General features: G+C 41.4%; 1 protein-coding gene across 6 annotated transcripts in view; it reads right to left on the bottom strand.

Annotated features, from left to right (window-relative positions):
• LRRC3B (leucine rich repeat containing 3B) overlaps positions 1 to 21,945 on the bottom strand; it is a 44,948-nt gene that overhangs the window by 10,133 nt on the left and 12,870 nt on the right. The window contains exon 1 of one of the 6 annotated variants that reach the window (XM_064704670.1): positions 17,490 to 17,583. The exons of 4 other annotated variants lie outside the window; for them this stretch is intronic. The gene's annotated coding sequence lies outside the window, so the exon portion shown is untranslated. Of the gene's footprint in view, positions 1 to 9,694; positions 9,966 to 17,489; positions 17,584 to 21,945 lie in introns of those variants that run through there. One more of the 6 variants, XR_010439126.1, reaches the window with a different exon arrangement.

Below are 21,945 nucleotides of genomic sequence, written 5' to 3'. Positions count from 1 at the left end.
TTAGTGTGCATCAGAGTTTGGGATTATATTCTACCAAGTCTCAGTCACATTTTCTCAGAAAACATCAACAACCATTCTATTTGGCAAGAAAATCCTTTCCAGTTGCAGCTGAGTCAATCCTCCACATGATACATAGTAGGAAAAAATATACTCTGAAAGCTGAAAATAACCTGAAGTGGAAATGCTTCATCTTCCTTGGGTAAAGAGATCTAGACTAAAGTCCTTTCTAAAGTCTGGTTATGAAGAGAATACCTAGGAGCCTTTCATGAATAAGGAATGCTGTAGGTTTTCAAGAAATCTGATACAACCCAATGGAAAATGCTTTCATCATGAGATGTCAATTTCACAATATTTGCCAATTTATTTTTCTCCCATATTATAAAATAACATGATCAAAGTGAAACAGACAAGTGCCCAGTTGGAGCCATACTCTTTCCAGTAGCTAATGATGGATGCTCCTTCATCTTAATTAGGCAGAATCTATCAGATCAGAGAAAATCTTGTCTTGATCTCAAGATAATTACACTGATTACCTCAATGATTACCAGCATAATCAGTGGCAAGTCTTGCAATTTAATCTCGATAACTGCATCTGGAGACTGCAGATGGTGTCCTTGCCCAGTTGAAGACCTCATTCTATTTTTGCAAAGTGCAAATCTAATTCCTGCTAACAAAACTGTGTTATCAGAAACTGACAGGCCTTTAAGGAACTAAGGCTATTGCAAAGACAAGCAAGATTCAGACCACCTAGAGACCCTTCTTCCTCTTTTAAGGGTGTTTATTTGGTTCTGTGTACCATGATCTTTGGGCTCATTTGAGGTTCACCCAAATGCTCCTGCAACTTAGCAGAAGACAGGGCTTGTGATTAGGCTGGGGAGGCTGTGCTGATAATAACGTCAGCAAGGCAGAAATGAGCGTGCTGACCTGAGGGGACTGTTCAGCGAGGGACACGCTGGTGGCTCTGCAAAGCTGCCATCAGTGCCCAAAGCAGCAGCAGGACAGCAGGACAGCTGCTGGCAGCAAACACCTGGGCACCAGGGAATGCTGCAAGAGGTGCTACACACTCCAAAGCACAACAGGGAGAAGGAGAACAAAGCAAAGAATGGCTGAAAGCTGCTTTTCCAAGCTGACCCTCTGTCACAGAGCAGCTTCCCAGGACAATGGGTCACCACAGGTGAAACCACTTCTTGGTTTAGACAACTCAACAGGAAATACAGATGTGAGCAGAGGAAGTGCCACAGTGACAGCTCAGCACCCACTTTCACAAACTCTTGCTTTTACTGTGTCCAGGTTACCCTGCTGTGTTAAAACCCAAGAAGCCAAGGCTGCTTCTCTTCCTGCACTCTTCTCTTCCTGTCATTCTTCCCAGTGACACAAACACAGAGCAATAATTCATGGCACAAAGAATTTGAAAGGAAAGAAGCCAGCAGAAGCTATTACTAAAATGAAGCAACTTGAATAATAGTAATACACAAGATGAGACTAGCAAGAAAAAGAACATACTTCCAGAGCAATTACCCTGAAAAAATCTTAAAGGGGAGAAAAAAACCCCACAAGATAAATTAGCAAAAGGAGACAGCAGTTAAAATATAGTACCTCAGCACTTATTAATTCAGCTCCTTGTGCTTTGAAATATGCTACCTGTATATTAACAGGACCTTAAAGAAGCATGCAGAAGTAGAGTAACTCATTTAGAAAAATGCAAGAAAAATAAAATGTGTACCAGCATATAAAAGAAAGCAATCAAGTTTGAAAGTTCCAATTAAAAGCTCTAAACTTAAGAGTGAATACTCAAAACCACAAGCTTCTCCTAATGAAATCAAAATTGTTATTTAACAATATAATTCAGAAAATAGCAAAAGAGACAGCAAGTTTGGAATAATTATGAGATCAATAAGCAATTATGCAACTTTAAAAGACATTCAAATAACCTACAATCAAGTGACACACTGAGCTGCAAGCCATTTGACCTTGCCAAAGAAAGTGGCTGATCAGTGATGCTGGTTTTGCTGTGCCAATGGTTATTACACCTGCACACTGCCATTTGCATAGCTGGAGAGTCAAGAGCACATCTACAACATCACACTTCCATTTCTGCACCAAAGGTGTCAAGCAAAGTATAACCTACTGTATCAAACCATCCACCCAAAAACAACATCCTCACTTCTAATATTTTAATCCATGAACAGCTTCAAATAACTGTAATTTCTTTTTCATTAGCTTGCCAGGGAAACATACCCTTTTTTTTCCTGTCCTAATAACAGATTTTCCTTCCATATTTAGGTATCATTATAACTCTAAAAGCTCAACATGTGGTAATTTGGAATAGTCAGACAAAGGGATTTTGTACTTTCATGAAAGCAAGACTACCAGGTTCCCATCAGGACCCACTTTTAGCTCTGCTGGGTGCTACTACCATTAGAAGCTATGGAAAAACTAGCCCAAGTACAACTTCTGCAGCCCTGCTATAGGTAAGGCTCTCCCAAGAAAGAAAAATCTAACAGTGTAAACCTTCAATGCCATCTTGTGCTGGCAGCACTTCCCTAATTAAGAATTTAAGGCCAGATGGAGCCATTAGATCATCTAATCTGACCCCCTGCCTACCACATGACGTGTCATTTTACCAGTAAACCTCACATTGAGCCCAAAAATTTAGGTCAGACTGAAGCATGTCTGAACTGAGAAGACTTCTGTGTGCTCACGGCAATACCTTTTGTGCCCACTGTTCTTGCAGCACCCTGTATCAACAATCACCATAAGAGTTAAACTACTCCAGCAGACATATCTGCTCCACCAGGGTCCAGACACCAAGCAAGAGTGTTTGTTTTCAAAAGAAAGGCTATACTGGAAGATAATGTTCCACTGTTCATCATCAAGAGCTCTATGTTACCACTTTCTCCAAATGAAAGTTAAACAAACTGGCTATTTTTTAATCTGCTGGTGAGTTACATCAGGCCCTCAGCTGCCATTAAGGAACGGTTCAAATAACATGTGTTACATCTAAGCAACAATCAACATGTTTTCATTTTGAAATAAGTGCTCTGGAGCATCCCCAAGGCTTCTCAGGAAGTCAGGTAATTTTTATTTTTTTTTTAACCATGTAGTAGGGCTTCTCCAAAGTCATAATCAAACTTGCTGTATTAAGTTTCTCTTCTGAGGACATACAATGATAGCAAGTCATTATTACAACTTGAGGTTGCAGGCTGAAATCCTTTAAGGTTTGGTTCTCTGACCCTTACTCAGCAAAATCTTTAGCCTGTTTGCAGCTCATCAGCTTGGTAAGGGGCAAGAGAGCCTTCAACATTCACCACACTGAAATAAAAGTTATCACCAACTGCTAAATGAAAGGAACAGCTCTAAAAAAAAAATAATCTGCTTTTCCCAGTGGAAATAAGCACCAGCCTTTATTAGACATAGAGCCTAGCTGTGTAAAAAACAAAAGCAAGGCACAGCTGCTTGACACTGAGTGTGCAGAGATCTTCCAGTTAGTCGTTTTTCCCAAGGAGAAAACAAAAGAAAGGAAGAGCCAAAATGAAGTGTTGCAATGGCTACCTCCAAGAAGAGAAAAAACCCTTGAGGTCACATTTTCACTAAAGGGAAAGAGGTCTTTATCAGCAGCACTAGAGCACAACAGAAACTTGGTTCAATAAAACCCTTAATTTAAAGACAAGAATGTATCAGCTCTTTGTGTGTCCCCTCTGAGGTAATACAGCCAAGTTGACTTTGGCAGACCTAGGTGATACAAAAAGCAGGAGTTGTGAAGGAAAAAAAAAAATCTTGATTAGCTGGGCAATGATCCAATAAGCAAGACACTCGAGGCTGCAAGTTCACAGTTGAAGAAGCTCAGGTAGAAATAATTTATAGCAAATTAAGTTAGGTCATGATAATGAAATTTAAAGACATGTGGGGCACAATTTATTTTACTAAGGCTTGTTGAAAAGTGAAACCCAAGCAGAGCAAACAGGAAGGCTAATTTAACTCTGGTTACTGTTGGCACTGGCACTGAGATAAACTTAACTTGACACACTTGGAATGGGAAAGAGAATATAAGAATAGGATTTTTAAAAAAAAACTTTTTAACACCATTTCTCCACATTTGATCCCGTGAATCATGGCGGCTCGTTCCCCAATTTTAAAACATCCTGGCACACAGCCCTCAGTGGCAAGTGCAGTGAAAACAGCTGATTGCAAGGGTTGGGAAAGGAAGGATAGCAACATCTGCACTGTGAAGCCCTTGCCATCAAGGAGCAGGAGAGAGGATGGAAAAACCTAATGGGAAAAGGTCTCCCAAGAGGTGCAGTCCCCTTACAGGTCACTGGAAACCAGCAGAAATGGCAGGAGGGATGCTGTCATCACTGAGGGCTCTGCAAGGTATCTCAACAGGTTATCTGGCAGCAGCCTGGGCTTTGGCTGCACTCAGCAACAGACGAGGTCCGTGATGTCCTCAGCTGTCCCTCCTGCCACCCACGTCCCCCATGCTGTGAAAAACGCCAGGTGAGGGGGAAACAAGAGTCACTATAATGGATGAATGCAGCAGTTTGCAGGAGGGGGGAGAGACAGAGTAATGAAAAAGTGTTAATATTGAAGTAATAAAGATTGTGGCCATTTTTCAGTCTGAAATGCACAACGCCATAAAACAATGCTTTAAGGCACTCACTTCTGTTCCAAACCACCTGCATGTAAAGGCACCCTGCTATTAGCCCATAAGTTGTTTACTACCAGTCTTATTTCAGTCAGACTCCAGGAGAGGCATAAAGCTGAATTTCTTCGCTCAGTACAGGAGTCCAAGTGGCCTCAGGTTTTCCTGGGTATGCCAAGTCCCAGCGTGTCACCTGCGATCCCTGCCCAGTCACTGACCCACTCCTTTCTAGTAAGATGTATAAAAGTCAAATCAAAGCAAGGGGAATCTGTGCCTGGCACATGGCACACACACGCCCTCCTTTTTGCCTGCTTCTCCTCGAGCTCCTGAAGCAACAGCTACTCTCAGTGAGGTGTGTTCAGCACAACTGTGATGGTGGCTTTATCTGCCAGTAAGCATCCCATGTGTTACACTTTCCCAAAATGGTCTGGGCACTGGTTGGTAAAATGAGACTTCTATTTCCTCTCCTGAAACAATTTCTTTAAAAAAAATGTAATGGAGAAATAATGAAATATAATGGCAAAGCAAATAAATACTGGATATTCTTCTGAAATTAACACATTTTCATCTGTTTATTTGTCACTTGTCTCTTTTTTGTTTGTTTCTTTGGTTTGCTCTTTTGTTTGGCCCAAATAAAAGCATGTAAGTTCAAAGCAACTCACGCACTTTTTTTCCTCTGTCAGAAGCAAATATTACAATTCAACGACTTACAGAGATGGCCCAGCTACAAAGAAAAGTCTTTGTCTCACTGAGAGGACTACTACTAATTCAAGGACAAAAAGATAGAGGCTAGAAGAATTGTGGTACTTACAGGAAAGTTTAAGGCTGACAGAAAAGCCTGTGGAATTGCAGGAATAGTGAAGAATAAAGAGACCCAGAAGTGAATCTCAGGCCTGTGCTGGCACCCTGAAGGGAGGAAGCCAGATGTGGGAGTTTCACATGAGAGACCACATTGGCTCACAAGCCCACGGGTGAACTCCTTACAGCCTGGAGCCCAGTGAAACTGCCAAGCCTTAACAAGTTCTATAAATTATACCATCTTTCTGGGAGCTACATGACAAACCATGAAATAGCCCAGCAGCAGCACCATTCTATTGACTAATACAATAGAGAGAGATACACTGGTATGGTGGAAAAAACAGTTTTGCCCATATTTACACACCTTCACAATGAGTCAATAATGAAAAGGACCCTATTAACTGCCCTCCTTTTTACAAAGGCACCATTACCTCTTAGCACTCAACTACCACATCTCAATAGAAGTCGGGAGTCCAGGACATACAAAAAAGTCCAAATGGCCTAAAAAACACTGTTGAGTCCTGGGTTATGTACTATGAAGAACACCACAACAACAAGTAAACTAAACTGTATCACTTGAGAGCAGCATCTTCAAATCTTTTTCCTTGTGCTTCCCATCACAGGAAACATTATCTTACTCATTCTTCTTTCCTTAGTTGCAGTGCCACAGTGCTGAAGCAACATGCAGCCATCTTCATAAGCTGGTACAGATCTGCACTTCTGACTGCTTCCCTTCTTGCTTTCAGTCTGGCAAAGGTATCCTCCAGTTCCATCCTGCCCTTCCCCACTGGACAGTGAGGATAACAGACTAGCTCAAGCACAGCAAAACAGATTAAGCTTCTGTAATGAAGAGGTGCCGTACACCTTTCAGTGTCACTCATTCTGGTCCAAAAACAGTTTGAATGCACCCCAAAAGGATGCCTTCTGAAAATGACAAATCTTCCATCTCTTCCAGCTGCAAGGAGAGCCCATCCTTGCAATCCTAGATTTAAAACCATTGCTAGCCCGAGGAACAGCCCAGTGTTAAACCTCAGCCAATATAGTGCTGTCAACCCATCTTCACACTGATCCATGATATGTGAGCAGCAGTAGGGTGTTCACAGTGCTGACAGCCGCATGTTATTGAACCACCAGGGCTCTCACAGTGCTCTGTGCTCAAAAGCGTCCCCAGAACACGAAAGGGAGACAACCACAGCTATGGTATCAGTGTGCGCTACCAGCCACCACATGGCTGCACCACGGCAAGCAAGGAGCCTGCAGGCTGGCAAGCCTGTGGCTCCTTGGGGAATGAGCCTCAACAGCCCCAAAAAGCTCCTATGATGGGTCTGCTTTCCTTTTGATTAATATATTCAACCTCTCCTTTCTCTTTCCACCAAAAAACTGTCATTTTGCAAATAACCCCTCTAGAATTCTTCCAAGTTGCACATAAAAATGCACTTTGGCAAAGACCTCTGCAAACAGGGAAGAGCGGGCAAGGCAACCATCAATCCAGGAGGTGTCTTCCAAGTTCATCTACCATACTAACCCACCACATCATCATTTCACATTATAAAGTTACTTTCAAGGCTGTACAAAAGCTCCATTAAGAATGAATTATTAGTTCTCCATCAATGACTTTAACATCTGCCTTAGTAAGGCAATAATTTATTAACAACAAAATAAATAGCTAGGCTTCTCTTAGAATAAATTTTAGTAGTAAAATGAGAAGAAAAAAGACTATAACTTGTTAGTATACATTTTATTTAAAGTTACCTAAGTATTTCCCAGGCAAAATGCTAGACCCTGCCTTTACTCAGTAAAACATGGCCTGAAGTTTAATGAAGAGGAAAAAAAAATTAATATCTTTTCCTACAGAGTGGCATTCTTTCACTAAGTAGTTTCTTATTTCTGCTGCATCTTTCATAGCATCCATATCAACACTGCTACTAAAATTTTAATGGATATTTAGTGTTACTGGAACATACATGTTTTCTTTATTAAATATGAATTTATATTATACAAAAATATTTTGAAAAATTAAAAACATTATACAACATGAAAAACTTCAACCAAAATACAAAATTTAAACCACGCTGGCATTTTTCTGTCTTTCTAAAAATATGGTACTTTATCAGCTCCTCCTTCTGGAGCTTTCAGTCAGCTCTCTTCAAAACAAAGAGAAGGTGCTTCTTTGGTACACTAAAGGTTGCAGCTCTTTATGAACAGGTGAACAAGGTGGCCCCACTGAATGCTGCTTGGCTGGGCTCACACTCATCAGCTGAGCAATGATCTGAAGCAGAAGCTCAGATGGTTGTGGTGAGCTCCTGCAATGTGTTTTCACAGGAGACACCTGATGTGGGCCGTGTTATGAATGGTCCACTGTGAACAGACACACACACTGCAATTCTGACTTCACAAGATGTGATGACAGCAGCAGATATGCTGAGGAAAATAAACAACTTTTTTTGTGCAGCAGTGACAGCAGAAAGCAGCCCAGAAGCTGGTACAGCTACTCTTGGGAATAATTACTGCAACACTTCCAGCCTCCCACTAATTTTGAGGCAGTGCCACAGTTCCCATGCACAGCCATTCTTGCTTCCATGCAGGAGGAGGAGCAAGCCTGGCAGATCTCCATGTGCTGCTAGGCTGAGTCCTAAGTGCTATGCAACCCTCTGAGAGTCACTAGCTCTTTCTGGAATCTAAGAAAGGGAAAGGCTTTTAAAAAGTTATGATGAACTTAAATCTGATGGAGTCGTGCTGGAAAGGTAAATGAACACTGCTGAGGACGAGTGGCTCCTCAGCTCCCACTCCATTCAGTGTGGATGCCCAATGTCTCTCTGGAGGGCAGGGCTGACCAACCTGTGCTCCCCATCAGTGGCACATGCTCAGCAGCCAAGGGATGATCTCTGCTTTGCATCCCTTAGCCCAGACTGCTGCTCAGAGGAAGCAGGAGCCAAAATCCTGCCTCAGGCTGATGGCTTCACCCAAGAAGCAGCATTTTCTGGTCCCGCTGAACTCAGGAGCTGTCAGGTTCCTGCTGAGCTGGAAATAAAAGCTTTGCTTTTTTTTTTCCTCCTTCTTTCTCCCCATTTGACAACTGCACATAAACACTTGTAGATTGGGACTGTTACACCCCTGGAAGCTTAAAACAACCTTGCTCAGGCACGGACGACAGCTCTCGATGGCAACATGAATGTGACTGGAGACTAATTCCCCTTGTTGTTCTGACACATGAAAACCACCTCTGAAATTGCTGCACTGTCTGTAGTCACTCCTGTTACACATCTCTGCACAGTCAGCACTCAGCCAAGCCAACACAGGAAAGAAGAACACAGAAAAAACTCTCACCTTTTTGGTAGATTCATTCTGCTTTGTGCAGAGTTCTTTCTTAGCGTAATCATGGAAAGACATTATTAGCTTAATTTAAATACAGGTCTATCAACAGACTCTAAATTTTTTTAATACATGCACTCTGCACAAGGCTGGTTTGTGTCTAAAGCACATTAAGTGAATCTCTGTCTCTGGAAAGACAGACTACTAGGAAAAAGGCTGTCAATTGAAAAGGCACTTCTTCCTTCAATATTCTATTCTCAGAAAACCCAGGGCCCTGCAACCAATGAGAAAATCTGGAGCCATAAAGGCTTGTTGTCAGCAGAGGAGGACCCAGTGAAGGGACATTTAACCACATTGGACATACACAAGTCCATGGATCCGGGAAGATGCATGCATGAGTGCTGAGGGAGCTGACTGAAATTTACAGGAGGCTACTCTAAACCATCTTTCAAAGATCATAGGGATCAGATGAATTTCTTGAGGACTGCATGAAAGCCAGTCCTATTTTCAAGAAAGAGGATCCCATAAACTACAGGCAGGTCAATTTCACCTCCAACCCTGGGGAGGTGATCAGCAAATAAATCTGGGAACAATTACCTTAACATATGGAGTAAAATTAAATGACTGGGAATAGTCAGCATAGATTTATGAAGGCAGAAATTACATCTGACCAACCTGATAGTTTTCTGCAATGAGATGTCTGCTGAGATGAGAGAGAAGGGGATGTTAATCTATCTTGACTTCACCAGAGCTTTTGATGCTGTCTCCCGTAACATCCTCATTGACACACTGATGAAGTACAGACTAAACACGGCAGTGGTGAGGTGGAGAGAACACTGGCTTAACTGCTTGGCTCAAAAAGGCTGTGCACAGCAGCATGAAGTCCAGCAAGAGGCCCATCACAAGTGCAGTACTCCAGGGGTCAGTACTGGGACCAGCATCATTTAACATTTTCACAACCAGCCTGGAGGGTAGGAGAGAATCTCCAGCAAGTTGGCTGATAATAAAACCAGGGAGGAGCAGCTGATGCACCAGGAGGATGTGCTGCCATCCAGAAGGACCTGGACTGGCTGGAGAACATGCTGGCAGGAACCTCATGCAGCTCAACAAAGGTGAATTCCAAGTTCTGCACCTGGGTCTGGTTAACTCCATGCATCACTACATGCTGGGGTTTGATCAGCTGGAAAGTGGGCTTGCAGAGAGCAGCATCAGGGTCCTGAAAGACACAAAGTGTGTGCCCTCACAGAAAGGGGGGTAACAGCATCATGGGCTGCTTTAGAAAGGGCATCACCAGCAGGTTAAGGATGCTCCTCCCCCTCCACTCAGCCCTGATGAGACACCTGCATAGAGCTGTGTTAGTCCTGGGCTTCCTGGTATGTGCAAAACATGGACTGGAACAAGTCAGCAAAGGCCACAAAGGTGATAAAAGAACTGGAAGATCTGGTGTATGAGAGGCTGAGATTCCAAGAACTGTTCAGCTTGGAGAAGGCTCAGGGCAGGTCTCATCAGTATGTATAAACAACTGATGGGAGACAATAATGAAGACAGACTCTTCCCAGTTGTGCACAGCAAAGGGACGGGAGTCAATGGACACAAACTGAAGTACAGGGAACTCCATCTGAAAGTAAGAAAATAATTTCTTTTTCTTTTTTCCCCTCTTCCTACTGTGAGGGTGGTCACACCTGGAACAGGTTACTGAGAGAGGTTGTGGCATCTCCATCCAAGTCTGGTGGACATAGCACTGAGCAACATGCTTGAGCATGGCAGTGGACCAAACAATCACCACAGATTCTTTCCAGCCTCAGCCATTCTATGATTACTTCCAATCCAGTTAAACAGAACAGCTGAAAGAACTACAGTTCAAGAAGAAAATACTCAAAAGCAGTGGAACTTAAGACAGAGGTAATTCTAGGCTTTGCAGCATAATGCTTAAATTCTATAAATGCACATTTTTATTTCCTCTTTATGTTACACAAGACTGTACAACCTGTGTGGTCTGAAGAGATACAATTCATGGGGTTCTTCACTTGCAACAGAGAGTTAGTTATAAACACATACTCCAAACAATCACTTGGCTGAAGATGTTTTCTATCACTCAGATTTTATGAAATATCTTACCACTGAGTACAGTTTCCACTATGACTACAGTAAGTAAGCAGATCCAATTACAGATGTTCTCTTTTAAAAACACTTATTTGAAAGGAACATGGTGTAAAGCATTAATTGAAATGAAGTTTCTTTCCACAAGAACAGTGCTTCCTGAGAAATGGTTATATTAGCCAACTAACACTGAAGAGACACAATTACTGTGTTGCTCTGTGACTCTAAATCAAAATAGTATTCTTCTTTTTTAACTCACAGCAGCATCCAAAAGCAAAGGACCAAAACTGCAAACGTTTATTCATTTTTGTAACTGAAGTCAACAAATTGAATTATTGAATGATAGCATGACAATATCACCAGTAAATATGCATAAACTTATCTGTAAACTCTTGAAAGGAGAAGTTTTTTAAATGACAACAAGTCACACACAGTCAATTTATTTAGGTAAATAAATTCCTAAGAACCTAATGGACCAATTAAGTGATTAACTGAATTCAATGCATCAAACACCAACTTAGGTGCCTACTCTCATACAAGCTGTTTTAAAAACACTGCTCTTAAAGAAACCAAACAGAGTGAAAAAAAGAAGTTTGAGCCTTTTTTTAAAATGCTTTTGAGCACCAAAATGACACTCAAGCTGGCAAGAAAACAAGGGGAAACTTTCATTCTGTTTTCTGTAAACAAATTACAGAAGATAATCCTCAAAGTGTAGCTAGAAAGCTTCAAAATGAAACAAGACCACTGAACAAGCTTTCTAAAATTCCAAATTTTGTTATTAATTTTGTCTGTTAAATGGATTGTAATAGAAAATACATTTTTTCCATCTTTCATTTACAATACTCTCTTAGAACATCTGAGGCCAATTCACAACCCTCTACAGGGATATGACATTTGCCAAGAGAAAAAAACCCAACTCTGCAGGAACAAGCCACCAAGGTTTACACTGAAGCTTCCTGTTGGGATTTGTAGCCTTAAAAGGAAAAAAGGCTTTTTTTTATGTTGGTCCTCAGCTTGCCAAACTAAGAGCCCTCAGGTGTGCTTGGTGTCTGTCACTGCATTCGCTCAGGGATTCTGTGTGGCTTTCTCTTGCTATCTTCCAGCAGATCCAGCACAGCTGTTTTCATCTCCTGGCATGATCCAAACCCTCTATCAAGCTATTTGCTTAACCCAGAGATCCCAGAGCTCCCCAGCAGTCTGAGCTCTGCAGGGAAGTTCAAGAAGACACTGCAGAAGCAAGGCATACCACCTCTGCCCAACACTTCTACAGGTCCAGATAACCTGGAGGTGAGAAGGGGGCACCTCTGCATGACCAGACTTTTTCCAAAGCCACCAAGGGAGTCATCCATGAGGATAACCTCTGCATGTAAGCTAAGGACCTACAGGATCATGCAGTTCCTTCATTGGGGAAAAAAAAAAAATCAACTACCACCTGAATTTTCAAGTTCGCAGTAACAGAAATACTTTTGAAATTCATGTAGTAATAGCCCTGACAGCAGACAAATTCCTCTTAAATGCCCTGAACTATTTGGTTTTACACTTCAAGACAAGAAGTTTAATTTCTACTACTGTTTTACACTGAAGAGAAGCTCCCTTAGGTACTAAGCCTAATAAAAAGGAGCCCACCACATACTTGCCCACAGCCATTAATTTTGAGCACTGAAAACCACTGCTCTCTGCTTTTCTCATGGTGGAAAAGGGCCATGCAGAGGAAATTCAAATGCCCAGATAATTCATAAAAATACTATATAATATGGTACATTTAAGCATGGCTACATAAAGTAAGCAAAACTAAACAGTATGGCAAAGAGAAGAAGTAAAGTAGAAACATATTTTCTGTTATAACACCAAACGGAAGTCACATTCATTTAAGCAAATATTTTTCTATATTGATAGAAGCCAAATACGTGGGGTAAACTGCTGTGCTTTTTTTCTGTTTGCTTCCTATAAAATCACACAGAAAATTTGTGTTCACATAACACTAAAAACAAAATGCTCTTTGCTATTTTACAAGCTGTTTGTAATGAACATTTTAGTACTCTCAAAAGGTGAAGAATAAATCAGCCAAACTCTTTATGCGTGTCCTATGAGGATACCCATCCTCAGTAAAAACAAATTTCACTAGCCTTAGTCAGCAAGCTGCAGTGGTTATGTGCCAAAAGTATGACACGCACCAAAAACTTAGAGACTTGTTAACTGGTAGCAAGATACAACAGAATATGCCTACTGAAAACTACCCAGATTTCCCAAATGGCCTTTGAATAGCTTTTCTTTTTGAACAAGAACTTGATGGTTCACATTATATCTATGCACATTATTTTCTCCTTCTTTCCTGAATTCTAAACATTTTTCTTACATTTACTTTTTCTGAGATTCAGTAGTGACAGTTTCTTCTTTACACTCCTACATATATTTTGCACAAGCTGTTAAACAGAATTAGTCCATGCTCCTCTTTCACATTTTTCCTGTGCTCTGAAGGAACCTAATACACAGACTTTTGAGAAATCCCAGCTTTGACCCTTACCACCTAGCTACTAACTTGTGCAAACATGGTTTGCCAGGCTGAAGAAAGATCTTGTGGACTGTAGTCATGCAGACCCTCCAAATGGCCACAAGAAACATTTACCAGGTGAAAAGAGGTCCCAGGTGGTTGGCTACAAAGGGGCATGAATACATCCTATGGAAGATGAGTTGAACATGCTGAGTGTAAACTCTACACTGCCTTTAGCTACCATAAACAGATAATCACAAAAACATTGCCTGGTATCATTTCACAGTTTGCACTCTGCACATACAATAACCCAGGTTAGTTCTGAAGAATACCATCAGCAAGAGGGATGGCTGGGACTTGTACCTAAATACAGAAAGAGATTATTCATTTGCCTTGAGCATAAAGGTACTCATTCAAATTTCATGACAAGTCTTTATTGCAAATTTCCCCTTATCATTCAAAATCAGCATGAACATGTTAGAATCATCTAGAGAAGTGAAGCCTTGTGGTCTTCACAGACCTAGCAAAACAGAAAGATTGATATAAGTGAATTCCCTCTGCCTCTTCAAAAAAGGCAAAATTACACTTTGATAATTCTTTCAGTTGGAGTTCACTAATTGTCTTTTAGTTGGAAATAAGAACAACCAGTTTAGTGGTAACAATCACTAGCCTTAATGCTTGATTTTTTAAAAAATAAAAATAAAAGTACCAGAAGAGATACTAGGAAGAAAGTGAAGCAACAATGTAAAACTCTTGGATTCTGGAAGACTAAATAATTCAAGTGCGGACATCCTTTCTTCACCATGTGGTAGGACCACGTGGCAGCAGGAGCAAAATCATCATTGGCAGGATCTGAAGCCCATGCCACAGAACAGAAAATAAAGGTGGATAATAAAGAATAAACCTATTATGCAAGTGCTGATATGTTTAAATCTGGAGGCACACCAGCACTTCCTGCAGAGCTTTTTGCCAAGTACAGAATCCTTGGGGAAAATGGCTTAATCCCCAGCAATGACGCAGTGTGAGAAGCCTATCTGGGACACACTTAATGCCATCCTCCACACGGAGGGTGCACTTCCAGGAATAAAGAGTTAGTCACCATGTCTACCTCCACCACCCATCCCCTCATCTTTTGCATATCCTGCTCTGCAGAGACAGGCATTCACACCTACAGGATGCTGCTAAGTCATGCGGGGACATGGCATGCAGGGAACTGCTCTTCTAAAGAAAATGCCTGCAAATAAAATGGACATCTCACTAGGATTTCTTCTTTCACATGGATTCCCACAGGTGGTTTTGCTACACTCCGTTCCTGAATGGAAGCACCAATCTGCTTCTGCACACCTTCTTGTGAAGGTTAGAAAGGGGCAGAGAGCATCTTCTTGCATATACCAAGACTCAAGGGAGTCATATGAAATAGATAATTAAAATGGTTTAAAATCACAGAATCACTGAAGTTGGAAAAACCCTCTAAGATCGAGTCCAACCATTAACCTGGCCACATCCATGTCCGTCACTAAAGCATGTCCACAAGCGCCATATCCACATGTCTTCTGAACACTTCCAGAGATGGTGATTCCACCACTTCCCTGGCAGCCTGTTCCAATGCCTAGAACACCACTTCAGTGAAGAACGTTTTCCTAATATCCAGTCTAAACCTCCCCTGGTGCAATGAGGCCATCTTCTCTGGTCCTGTCGCTTGCTACCTGGGAGAAAACAAGGAGTCCTTTAGGTATAGATTTATCGCCAAGTTATAGGAAACCCATTTTTTTTCCCCCCTTAAGTTTCTCTGTGGAATTGTGATTTATGCTGAATGCTGTAAACATTTCTTGTTAGCTCATTTCCAAAGCTCATCTCAGAGTGGGATAAGATCACATGCAGCAATGCCATGAAGCAAAGGAATGAGTCATCGGTCTGAAAGTTAAGGAACAGACAAAATTGTAGATTCGGACCAAGGTAAGCACAGTAATGAATGAAACACCAGTTCTAAATTACATCTCTGGAGAGAGCAGTCTAGAACAGCAACTCATAAATATACCTACCTAACACAGCATTAAAAAATACATATAGGATCACCAGTGGGATACTTAAGATAAAGCTCTATGGAATTCAAGGAAGGGGGACAATCTCCCTGAAAAATGCTTGAAACAGCTGAAGAAATTCAATAGCAGCAGCAAACACTTCTGTAACTAAGTTGGTCAAGTTTGTGTCCTGTGTTTTTACAGACAAGCATGAAGACTATGGACTATGAAAATGTCATTTTTAAACAAAGTAAATAATTTCATTTCCAGTGAACTCTATTAATTTTAGTTCTACTAAAAGCAATACAATTTTCCACAAAGAAGAAAAAAAAAAGGCAATAGTGCAAATACTCTCTCATTTTGAGTACAAGTGGTTTTTTCTTTGACTAAACAAAGAGCACTCAAAAAATGAGAGTATGTCTCATGAACCACACTGACAAAAAAGGCTCAAAATCTGTTTATGTGATTTTGCTAGTCTATATGCAAGTAATCTAGGTAATAAGCTTAGACTTCTACCACAGTACCTGAGAGCAAAGCATGTCCCCAGAGATCTATAGCCTGATTAGTGATGGTAAGCTGAGATAGCACAGCCCCAGCTGCTCAATATTACACCAAAAAAAAGAGGTGGGAAGGTTCAGAGAAAGCTGCACATATTGGTTTCACTCCTATTAACAATTTACCCCTACTATCTCACTCACCCACTCCCTCTTCACCAAAGCATGAAATGACAGTTGCTTAGATTTAAGCTGTTCAATATTCAGTTTACAGTCATCACAGATTACAAAACAAATTGACAAAATGCCACCATTTCGCACAGCAATTCCCAAATATCACGCTAGCCCTGTGAATCTTCAGATGTTTTGCTCTCCTGAAGTCTTCTGCTCTGTCTCCACTTAACCAGCCACAGCACTGAGCTGCAGCCACAGCTCCTTCTCCTTCTCTGCTCCAAGGCAGCACTGAGGATCACCGAGGGTACAGTACACATCAGGGGGATTTTCCCCCCCAGTCCTTCACCTGCACCTGAGCATTACATCCCATTAGTTTCCCTTTAGTTCCTGCATGCTCTACAGAGATCATATCTACCATCTCCAGAGATCTTACCCACATCCAGTGCATGACTGCCTGAGCTAGTTTAGCCCTCACTGAGAGAAGGAAAAGAGAGTGGGAGGAAGGAGAGCCTGTGAGTAAGGCCTTCAGCTCAGCTCTTCAGGAAACTTCCCCACACAGTGACTCTGCTGGCTCAGGGGCACCATTACAAGTTTAAATTGTGGTGGCTCTCTCCCCACTAACACTTCAGCCCAGCCAGGCTGCAACATTCTGAGCACTGACTGCATCATCTGGGCACGGTGAACACGCTCCAAGTGTCTGTCTGAGAAGGGTGAGGACCTCATCAAGGAAAGCAATACCAAAAATGTATTAAGAGGATGAGCGCTCAAAACAGGGCAGTGCCATTTAAAAACTTCCAACGTATGCTAGAATGTCCCAAGGATGGAATACTACCGAATTTTTATATTGATAAATCCAAACACATGATTCAACAGCTTAATAGGATGATAAACTGGAAGATTATAAAGACTACATCCCTTCATCTCCAATCCGGACCTGCTTCTTCACTTACTGATTTTTTTCACGGAAGCTCAGCTTCCATCTCTATTTCATGGCTTCTAATTAGCTTATTTCTCATTTTAAGTATTTACAGCTCGGGAGTTGAAAAAGCAATGGGATAAGTGATGAGCCGAAGGAACAAAAATTGGCTGTGCAGGACAACCACTCCAGGAGCTGGATCACCTAACCTGCAGGCAGGATGGAAAGCAGCTTGGGAATGTCTCCTTCCTGTTCATGAAAACACAAGGGGCTGTGACTTCCCACCAGACTGCAGCTGCAGCACACCTACCACGCAGTGACTCAGAGCACCCCTGCCACACACAATTAAGTTCTGTCAAGCCACCACTGACCACCTCTAGTGCACAGCACATGGCACGCTTTAATTTAGCATTAGCAAAATACCAACAGCCCCTGGAGAGACTTGGATTTAATTCTACTTCAAAAATATGTTCACTGTACTAGAAGCAAAGTAGCACCAATGAATAATAATTACTAACTGTCAGCTCTTTGAACATTTTCATACCTATACTGAAAGTCTTGGAAAGGACGGCTCCTCTCTCCCAACATGAATGCCAGAAACAGTATTTTTTTCTGAAAAGGAAGACCACATCAGATTGCAGATGTTAACTCTACATTTTCTTTCTAAACAGTCCAGCTCCTGAAAGCAGAAAAAGCAAGAATAAAGTATGTAAAACTGCAGCTCAAATGTTTTCAGCAGCCCTGTAAAATCATATTGCACACATTTTTTGTGAGTTAAGAAACAGATCTGCTGTGAGGCACAGCATGTATTTCATGGCAACAGTACAGACTCATGTTTCTGCTTCCTGGGAAGTCACTGCTGTGTAAAAGGATATGACTGGCTTCATAGGGCAAGGTAAAATTTACTGTCCTGAAACAGACTGAAAATGGAAAACAGGTGTAGCAGTCACAGATAGAAACACACAGAGCTATCAGAAGGGGTTGAGGAGCCCGATACATCAACACCAATTTATACAATTTAAATACCACAGGCGATGCTTTTCTTCTCCACCTGACAACTTCACTTTTTGCTTTCCATCTTCCTTGCTTTTCAGCCCTTTGGAAACCTCACTCACAAGGGAGAAGATGTCACATTTCCCCTGGAACAAAATTGGCTTATGACACATTGTACAATTCCAAAAATACATCATGCATTAATTTGACATACTCCTGTCATCAAGACATTAATTTCTAATATCTTCTTTTCCAGATACTATTAGAAAATTCCTCTGCCTCAGTTACCTAACTTGTAATACTTTAGGAAGCAAAGGGTCTCCTTGTTCATCCCAAGGTCCTTCACCTGGAGGAATCACAAATCTTCAGGGAAGATCTGCTCGAATCTCTTCTTGAACATACAAAGTTCTCACTTAGCGAGTGACTGCTGATGAGCTGCTTTTCTCACCAAACACTTTGTATTTTAATTCCTGTATTTCCTTCACTAATTTCACCCCTCTGCTTCTCTGCATTAATTTTTCCCCTACTCTTTGTTCCTATCAACTCATTCCTTTCACTTTGTTTTGCTGTCCAGACCTGTGTGCCCTCTTTACCACCAGACTACCATGAGTGCTACAGGTTATCTCGAATTCTGCAAAGGAGTACAGTCATGATTTCTGTGCAATACCCTACAAGCTCGGGAGTGTGTCTGGCAACTGTTCAAACAGTTCAGGTAGAACCCTAAAATTTAAGTGGGACATTTTCTGTAAAATAGATGTGCTTCTGCTACATAAACTTTATGCCCTCCTACCTTCTCTAGAATTACAGCTGCTTCACTCTTGATTGTAAAAAGGCACGAACAGAGAGAGATAGGATATATACACATGCTGAAATGCTTTATAATGTCTTCTGATGGCCAATTAACTGTAGTCTGTGAGTCAGAAAACTGTAAGAGATCTACCTCTCACAATTTTGTGACCTTTCTGCTTAAGAGTTATACACCAGGTCAGGTAAGTTGCCATTCCATCCTCACAACAGACCTCACCTGGTTAAATACTACATATCTCTTGCAGATAGCAGAATAATTACATGCACACACTGATCAGATGACATAGTGCTATGTATTTTTCATAGAATGTCCAAAAGTCCTATTCCCTAGTTTCAGAGTTTGATGATAAACAATGTTTATCATCAAACTCTGAAACCAGGGAATGGGACTTTCCCTCTCCATAAACCAGAGATCCACCCCAAACTGTATACTGATGTTGCTAACATCAAACTTGTCTCTCTAAATCAGCCCTAAATTAAAATATAAAAAGGATACTTCACAGAGATAATAAATACTGATAGCTATTTTTCACAGCCTTCAATATACACTCATTTGCACTTGTGAAAGACAATTACAAAACCTTACTCTGACTTTATGCATCACCAAACCAAAACAGTAAATGGATGTACCCACGTACTCCCTTTGCACTGCTCTCTGTGACTACAGTCTGGGAGAAATGCAAACCAATATTGATAAATTAAAGAGTTCCTTTCTGTGTCCTATCCCACTGTTTTTGTTTAATTGCTTCTTTGTCTCACCATCAAAATCAGAGTACCATTTACTGTCACAAAGCTGTCCTGGACATAAAGGAAAAGCAAAGTTCTTATTTTTGAACCCAATTCCTTACGTGGGAGCATTGCCCAAGCAAAAGCAGCCTGGCTGGGCTGTGTAAGAGGGTAGGAGGCAGGGGATAACAATCTTAATATTTTTGGATGCAAGTTTAGGGAAGAAAAAGCAAAGACAGATGCTGTTAACTGCAGAGGACACCTGAGAAGTCGCTCCACAGCACTCCACACGAGCCAAGGCTGATCTTACTTTTCCTTCCCACATACCTGGGCAAGCAGCCCAGCTAAAAGCACACAGCACCAGCAAGGAGACTCTGCTCTGAATGTGCTCTTTATACCACATACGTTAGCCAATTTGACCAAAAACACCTGTAAATTCTGTCCAGAATAAAAAAAAAAAAACCTCACCCAACCAGAGCCAAAGCACCACTGCCAAGCTAGAGAAAATGACCCTGACTTGGGGAGCAGCACTGCCAGAAGCAGAGGGGGAAAGACTGGAAGATGTCTTCTTCTGTTTAAACATACTCTTAGTCATGTCTTTGTCAGTAACTATTGTTTTTCTGCCAAGTTTGCAAAATCCTTTGCCCAACAAGGTACGTTTAACACATGATCTTATAAAAGTACCTGTTTCAAAAAGAAACTATTTCTGCAGCTATGCAATCTAAAAACCTTCAGGTTACAGATTTTACTTTTGTCTACTTCATTACACACCTCATGTGCAGACTTATAACAGGAAAACGTTACCTAATTAAATTTATTATGCTTTGTGGGGCTGTTTTGTTAACTCAGTTAATTAAAAACTTCTCAATTTATGTAATTTATCATGGCATGACCATTGTTAATGAAGCTGACAAAAGATACTGTTGGATAAATTCATGCAAAGGAGATGAAGCAGAGCAGAATGAAGGATTATGTTCTCAGACTTGCGAAGCAAAGAAGCCTGAAATAAATGGAAGTTGTGAGTGTTTGGAGCAGACAGTGCATTTATTGTAATTATTTCAGGCTGCATGCTGATTGGAAAAGATTAACATAAATAGGAGCTGCTATTGCAGATGTTTCTATTCTTGCTAGGAAATCCCTTGAATATAGGAAGCACAGAATAAAAATGCGAAGATGTTGTACTGCAGAAATGTAAGTTTTTTCTATTATTTTTTCTGTTCTGGACATACAAGAAGAAGTATAAACAAAGCTGTTAATCCTTCAGGACTTGAAGGAAAAACATCACTTTTCACTGCTAACATGATAAAACCTCCAGATGTCATCTGACTACCCAGCAATGAACGCTTTGCACATTTCCTCCTCCCTTCCAGAAGTGCCCTTACACTGCATGGCACCCAGGTCACTGCCAGGTCACATGGCCTGCAGCTACGACCATAGTCAGTGAAATAAAATCCACAGTAATTAACAGCATTTAAGATCCTTGTTCCTCCGTTCACAGCAGCAAATTGGATACATAAATAATTCACATGTAATTCTGGTATTTCCGACTTCCTTTCTATATTAACCAATGGCAAAATTTCCATTCAGTCTGGGAAAAAATACACAGAACTCTTCTTCTGAAAATTTTCCACCATTTAGAAGTAGATAAAAATACCCAATGACAGTCCCAGAGGTGTGTATAATACCTGTCATCCTGTCTTCTGCTTACCTTCCTCACATCTCATAATTTGTTTCCTTGTCTCTCAAGGATTCCAAGAAACAGAAACCAAGAATTAAAGTAAATGACTCAGGGCAGGACTTTTTTGACTGCAACTTCGATCTGCTCAGGTCACTGCAACACTTTCAAAAAGAAGTATTATACAACTATTCAAGCTCTTTGGTTCTTTGTGGACCAGTTGCATGAAGTATCCTCCACACTGGCAAAGATCAGCTTGAGTCAAAGATGCTGTGTCAGTACAGTATCTGCCTGAACATTATTTCCTGTGGTTTTGCACTAAACATGAAGCAAAAGGATCATATGGGCCCATCCATACACCAAGGCATATCTCTTTCACACTATGTTTCACAGTCACAGGGCACTCGGCTACACCACCACGGGCCAGTACCCAGAGCCAGAAGACCAAAGGGGTTCCTCAGACCTGTGCTTCCTCCATACTGGATGATGCCATGAATGTGTCAGACCTAAACACAGTTTTCTTGGCTCAGAAGAAACATCCTCTGCTACCTGGGACTCGCTCTTGTGCAAGATCAGGGTCCACCAAGATACCCCAGGGTGCTGGACACCACTGCTAGCAGATGGCCCTGGCTCTTTCCCAAAGGAGATCAGGCTGTTGAGGAAGATGGTTGCATGGTGACCAGCGGCTTGAACGCTGCCAGGAACCAGAACCCCACTGAGCACGTTTTTCTCACAGCACAGACACTGCCGTGGCACCCAGCTATGACAGTTTCAGTGACAAACTCCACTGACAGCACGG

The sequence above is a fragment of the Zonotrichia leucophrys genome, chromosome 2 (genome assembly GCF_028769735.1).
Source record: "Zonotrichia leucophrys gambelii isolate GWCS_2022_RI chromosome 2, RI_Zleu_2.0, whole genome shotgun sequence".
Classification (NCBI taxonomy): Eukaryota; Metazoa; Chordata; class Aves; order Passeriformes; family Passerellidae; genus Zonotrichia; species Zonotrichia leucophrys.
Note: the sequence above shows the minus strand (reverse complement) of the source record. Positions and strands in the feature narration are given on the sequence as shown.